This window comes from Hakea prostrata, chromosome 6 (assembly GCF_041222555.1).
Source record: "Hakea prostrata isolate BN-2017 chromosome 6, UWA_Hpros_2, whole genome shotgun sequence".
NCBI lineage: Eukaryota > Viridiplantae > Streptophyta > Magnoliopsida > Proteales > Proteaceae > Hakea > Hakea prostrata.
In genome coordinates, this window is record NC_142605.1 from 26,375,742 (window position 1) to 26,382,733 (window position 6,992).

The window sequence follows — 6,992 nt, forward strand, 5'->3', positions numbered from 1 at the left end:
CTACCAAATAGTTCAGCTCCAATGATTTTGAAGTGGTAATTTCATGTGACGCAAGCTTTCATTCAGATCTGGGATGTGGAGGGTTAGGTTACTATCTGTCAACCCCAAGTGGAGTGTTCATCTGTGTTCAAGATTGTAGTTACTGTTTTTATTGGCCAAATGATAAATTTGTCCAACAAGATGAATAGATTGTTTGACCAATCTTGTCAACGAAAGAAAAGAATTGATAATTTAGGACTCTCACAGGTTGGTGCACCTGTGATTGTTAATTTTTCTGATCAAAATTATTTGTATACAAAAATTGTTTCTTACTGTTACTCACCAAAATGCCAACCCCCACACCCAAAGGAAAAATAATAAAAGATGAATGCCTTCTAGCATAAAAGTTTGTTAAATGCTTTTTCCTTTATATCAATGATGTGCCACTTTGCTAGTGGGTCCATAGCAATGTTCACATAAGGTCCGTAGCAATGTTCAATGACGTGCCATCTTACGTATAATTCTTTTTATTTGGATAATGTGATGGCGAATGACCCTTTTTGTAGTTTATACTCATGGTATTCATCTCCTTTTTGTACACTATGATCGTCTAGCACTAATTGCAAACCAATCTTGCAACTGTTTTGAAATTGGTACCGGTTCTAAGATTTTGAATCGGTTAGCTTAATGAGACAGTTACAGATTTGACCTCTAGGTCCAAAACCAATTTGAATCCTTGTAGATTTACTCAGAAACAATGATCTTTTGAACATAATGAAAACTTAGACTATGATCTCAATGGATTTTATGTTGGGCTTCACACTCCTTTAATGTCTTCAGATGATTTTTCATCTTATTATTCCTTCTCTGCAACTGATTAAGATTTTTCTCATTTGTGTTCCTATTACCCTTGATTCATCATGTATCAAATTTGTATGCTGATGGGTTATCTCTTGTGCAAATCAAGTTTTGTTTGCTGAAAATCTGTGTTCATAGTAATCTTGTATACTTTGGATTGTTTGATTAACATTTTTTTGTGTCATAGAGGTTACTGATTTGCTATTAGTTTGACAGATCTGAGTTAGGAATGGCAACTTTTGAACTCTATCGTCAATCGACTATTGGCATGTGCTTGACAGAAACATTAGACGAGATGGTCTCAAATGGGACTCTTAACCCCGAGCTTGCCATTAAAGTTCTCCTCCAATTTGACAAGGTAGGACAATTTTCGGATTTTTCATCATCTGACTGCTCTGGTTAGAAATTCTGACATTTTCTCTTGTTTATTTTTTGTGAATATTAGTCTATGACTGAAGCTTTGGAGACTCAAGTCAAGAGCAAAGTCTCAATTAAGATAGCTTTCACAATATAATATATTGCTACCGACTTCCCTGCGCCGCCCTGGGTCTCCAGAAAAGAAAGGTAAAAAATTGGAAGATTAGCATTTAGGGCTTTCGTGAACTGTGCCATGGCTCACAAAGCCTCATTATACATTTTCTTTTGTCTGCAATATGAAGTAAAATTGTTCGCTGCATTTATGAGATCATGGTTCTTCTCCAAAAAAAGTTGTTTGTAATCAGAGGAGAAAGAGTGGTGTCAGTCAAAACAATTTACTCTAGCTGAAGCATCGTGTTTTGTCATAATGACTACTTTTCATTCTTTTGGGTCTAGGCTTCCTGTCTAGTATGAGATTAATCTCTAGGTTCAATCTTATGTGCTATCTCGATCAGTTGCCATGAACTTTACCTAGCAAGCCAGATTTTCTTAACTCAAGTCCTCAAATTAATTGTACTTATTTCTAATACATAAGAGGTGGGTTCTCTGTATTTTAGCCAATGAGGGATTTTTTTTGGGTGCTCTATACAGTTCTCGATTTTGTAGAGTGCAGATTATAGAAAGGATGCGTGCTGCATCTCTCATTGAATCCAAGTATCCAACAACTTCATCACTTCACGTTTTTCTGCACCTCGTAGCTTGCATTGAGTTGTATTCTTGGCATTATGTATCTGCATGGTAAGTCCTCTGCTTTGTAATGCTTCATTTTGGACACCCTTTCAGTGTTTTCCCTGCCATGCCTACTTGACTACCTACAAAGCTGGTTACTCATTGTTTGTGGTTGAGGGCATTGAGAGTTGATGTCACCCGTACAAAAAGGAAAAATCTATGAGGTCTAATCTAATCTCCATTTTGATGGAATTACAGTGGACATTAGTTTTCCTTGGAATTCATGGTCACATTGTAAAACGTGGTTTATTGAGTAATATGCTAATAAATTACTGAAGGTATAAGCATGTAGGTCATCATGGTTGTTGAGCTTCCAACATCTCTTTCTCCATGAATGAGAATAGGTAGATGCCATTATCTGCAATGGACTATTTGCTCAGTATGAATGCATGATCACTTCTTGGATGCAAAATTTTGAAAGTGAAGAGATCAAGGTTGCTTCAGGTTCTTAGTAGAAAACTTCTGTACTACTTGTCCACATTTTGTTAACTGCTGTGTTTTCATTTACTCGCTAGACTATTCCCTATCATTATCAACATCAATGGTTTTTCTTGTGTTGGGTTCTGTGAATGGGAATCTAGGGGTTATACCAATGATCTTTGTGTTTGTTGATTTCAGGGACATTTGCACACTTACAGGTTCTGTGACAATGTCTGGACCTTCATCTTACATGACGCTCTGCTCAAAAATGAGGAATCCCAAGAGACCGTTGGTAGGGTCAAAATTGTCGATTTTGCTTCAGTCCAGCGCTTTAAATGCGTTGGACGATTCAGCCAGCCGTTGGATGCTTTCCAACTGATCGTGGCCGTTGAGCGAAAACTAAGCAGTTAAGTGGGTTTTGTCACCAAACCAGCTAACGAACCGAACCGAACCGCTGGGCCAGACGAACCAACACATATATTTTTCAAAATGGTTTGAAAATACAAAATGGGCGCGTGAATCCTCATTTTGTCTTCTACGACTGGTTTTCGAAGAAGAAGCTCCGATGATGCAAATGCTGATTTCTCTTTCTACCCTGATCTCCGATGATTCTTTCATGTCGTTTCTTCCATTTCTATTGCAGAAACAAATTGAAGAAAACTGTGCCCGAGGAAAAAGAGCCCCAACCTCAACCCATTTGACGACTCTGCAAATCGATAACTCTCCTTTGAATCCTGTCTAATCTCTGGCTCTTCTTCTCTCTCGTACTATCTCAGTTTCTCTCTTCAACTCTAGCGTCTCCTCCATCATTGATGGGTTGTTGATGCTCCACTTTCAGGCGGCCATATCGGTGCCAGAGATGGCAAGTTTGCCCTATTTGCAGGTGAGGATGAAGGCTAGCCCAAATCGGTACGTATAATTCAAGGATAATATCTCAGACTGATTTTATTTCACTTCCTTCTTTGTAGGGATTTGATTTTATCCGGAGATAAAAGCTTCAGAGGCCATTTGCTGCTCTACGACTGTTGAAGTAGAGGAGGTTTGCTTCTCGGGTGAGTTCTAACCTTAACCTAAAACTGTAGCTTAGTTTTTCCCACTGAACGGTAATACAAAATCAACTCGTGAGGACTCTACAGGGAGAGAGTGAACAAATGCTCCATCACCAGATTGTGTCTATTAATGTTTGAAAATATGTCTATGAGAATTTTGCTAGGAAGGATCCACCTTGTGGTTCAATAAAGCTGTAAGGATAGGGCCTTATTAGTTTTACACAATCAACCTTTGGTTCTTCCATTCAGCTTATCTCAATGCTTATCCTCTTGGACATTTTCAAAATGATTATTTTCATGACAAACATGGTTTTTTTTTTTTGGTGTATTCTCATGACAAACATGTTTGTATTTATCCAATGATTAAAACTCTCAATTCAGTTTTTCCCCCCTTCTGAGTCTGCTATTTTTGGTTTACTTTTGTACCCACAATTGTTGTATGGTAAAATTGGGGATCTGTGACAATGTTAAGGGGGAAAAAAAAGGGTCTAGGATTGGTGGTTGTGGCAGCAGAGCAGTAGTAGTATAGTAGAGGTGGATGTGGAGTGAAGGTCCTGTTTATCATGATTTTGTACATTTTTGCTTTTAAGTCTATGTTTTTCATTTGGGAGTTTCTTTAATAGTGTTTTTCCCCCTCCCATTCAGTCCATTTTGGAAAAATAAAAATAAACCTGACGTATGTACATGATCTGTTTCAAAAAACACAAGAAAATCAGTAAAAAAGAAAATTCCCTTTCAATTGTTGCTATGCGTATCTCATGTAGGACAAGTGGACAACCCTAGGAAGTAGGGTGTTCTATAAGGAATGGGATCCAAACTACCTAAGACACTAGGAGAGGGGGGGGGGTTTCCTTTTTTTCTCTCTTTTTTACGTTGTTGGCATCTCAAAATGGTTGTTCTTGACTGCATGATTTGCTCCATAAAGTTCCTTCAGTTTCTGTTTGGCATTTCCTCTAAATTTGTCTTAGGATCTGATGGCAAAATGTTGATGAGAAAACAGCTTGGAATTCATGTATGCGAGGAAGATCTCAGATTAAATGTTCAAGTAACTTTAAGGAAATAGGTAATTCAAATTGCAAATCTCTAACATTGGTTCTAAAGGGAAGGCCCTCTATTGCAGTTTTACTGATGTAGTAATATCACATGGCATGCTTGTGACTAAATAAAGCTGATGTACTTCATAGAAAATTTGAATTCATTATAGCTGGATCCTTGACTTATCTTTGATAATTCTGTTTTTCCTCTTCAGAATATGTATGGTGGAAATTCTACCTTGAAAGGAGGTGGTGTACTTTCTAAAGCAGTTCCAGGGGAACTTGCTGGCCTTCATAAAGCTTGGAAACAACATGGGAGGCTTCCATGGAAAAGGCTAGTAATGCCATGTGAAAATCTTGCACAAAAAGGGTTCAAGATATATCTCCATTTCTCTACATGCAAATGAATAAATCAATATCAAGTATCTTTGCTGACAAGGGCCTTAGCAATATTTTCACATCAAATGGAAACCTACTGCAGCCAGGAGTTATATGCCACAACAGAAAACTAGCACAGACATTAAAAGCAATTTCAAGATATGGTCCGGATGCATTCTATAATGGTTCTGTTGGCCACAGTTTAGTTAGAGATTTTCAGAAGTTTGGAGGAATACTGACTATGCAAGACCTGGAAAAGTATAAGTTAGAGTGAAATAAAAAAGAAAAAAAAAGCAATTAAAAATGAGTTTCAGTTATTTAATTTCATTCCTTTTGTGGTATTGATCCTGGTGCAATACATTACTTGCAGGTTTCCGTGGTTCAAGACCGACTCTTGCATCATTTGGAATCAAAGCTAAGGAGAAGTGGTTCATGACAAAAAGTTGTTGCATTCTACTTGAAGATTTCGTCATGCAAGTCAGATTCTGCATCTCTACCAAGCTCGAGGATGAGTTCAAGACTTCAAGGGTATAGGTCTAAACATGAAGAAAAAGACCATACACTAGTCATGTAAGCCGTGTGTCACATATTTGCGTTATATAGGGATGCTTTTGTAGAATATCATGTGGGTCCATCAAATGGAGAAAGATCATATCCTATTGCTGTCAAAGTTTAGTTTCTAATTTCAATTTGTGACCATTTTATTTTGTTCCTTATGATAGAAACTTCTATTCTGATATGAAGCAGCTAGGTTTTATAAGAAGTTTTTTTTTTTTTTTTGGTGGTGTGGGGGGGGGGGGGGATAGTTTTTATGAATTAGTAGTTTCTGTTTCAGGACTCTTTATTTTTTTCCTTAGCTTTTATGTTTTCCATTCATATATAACAGAAAAACAGCGTGGGGAAAAAGAAAACGCTCATATGGCTTTTTGTATGGATGCTTTGTTTGATCATATATATTTTTGTGGCAAAATTTTTTGTATGATTTTCTTGGAAATGTAATGATACATTTGAATAATAGAAAGTCATATTTTGTATCCATTAATTCTTATCGTTATTTGATCTTATATCCATCATAAAATGTAGCCATCACATAGGGTCATGATACAGAAGTTGGGAAGTTCTGAGCCAACAAAATATGTCTTCATGCAGTATGTAGACCAAATGATGGGTCTCTTTTTGAGGGTCTTTGCTTGCAGAAGTGCCACAGTTATATAAATATTTGGAAATGGGGCTTCAGAATTTTGAGGAGTACCAGGTCTGTGCCATCACAGTTGGGGAAATGAAGTCCCACGGTTCAGAAGTTATCAACAACTTGCAATATTTTTGTGTTTCATGTTTTCTGGTTTTTATCAGGAATAGGTAGTTGATTATGTTATCTTCAGATTTTTTTGGCCCATATTTAGTAGAAGGTTTTATTTCTAGTTCACCTTTTTAGTGGGTGTGGTGGATTTCTTCTTAAATTCATAGGTATTTCAATAGTGGAATCAATGGATGGGTGAAGGGTTGAAGAGTAGGTGAGCAATTAGAAGTTTATCACAGGTATTGCTGACTGCAACAGCAGAATAGCTAGAAATTCGTTTGGATCACACAGGTAATCAAATGATCTCTTCCAGAAGTAGCAACAGTTCAAATCTTGGCACATAGGGTTCACACAAGAAGAGACTCGGAAATAGGAAATATATGTAAGGGATAAAGGTCTGCAGCTCTCTCACCAAGGGCTCCAATCCTTCATATAATTCATGAGGGACATGAGAACTTTCCTTCTTAACAGCAAAGAAGTTTGGTGTTAATGAATTTGTGAACCCAAAAGACCATGAGAAAGCCGTTCAAGAGGTTTGTTTCTCTCTAGTAGCTATAGCTCATATAATGAGATAACCAGAGTCAATATATTGGTTATGCCTTGGTAAAGATTGATGACTATATTTGACTGATGGACTAGGTTTGAACACGTTAATAATAACTAGATTGCAACAGTTTTTGTGAGGAATGAATTTTGTAACATGATAACAGTGAAGAATGTAAGACTGCTGAATATTAGATATCTCAGAGGACCTGTTTCCATGAGTGTCTTGATCCAAACTTGTGTTGTAAAATTTTTAGTTTATTGACCATATGGTTAAGTGGTTGT

General features: G+C 37.1%; 1 long non-coding RNA gene across 1 annotated transcript in view; it reads left to right on the forward strand.

Annotated features, from left to right (window-relative positions):
- The window catches only part of LOC149012960 (uncharacterized), a 49,961-nt gene extending 44,344 nt beyond the window's left edge, over positions 1–5,617 (forward strand). Inside the window, exons 4-10 of the long non-coding RNA XR_016173917.1 lie at positions 1,054–1,195; positions 1,283–1,401; positions 2,602–3,286; positions 3,372–3,455; positions 4,453–4,515; positions 4,702–5,122; positions 5,235–5,617. This is a non-coding gene — a long non-coding RNA (uncharacterized LOC149012960). The remainder of the gene's footprint in view (positions 1–1,053; positions 1,196–1,282; positions 1,402–2,601; positions 3,287–3,371; positions 3,456–4,452; positions 4,516–4,701; positions 5,123–5,234) is intronic.
- The last annotated feature ends 1,375 nt before the right edge of the window (positions 5,618–6,992 follow it).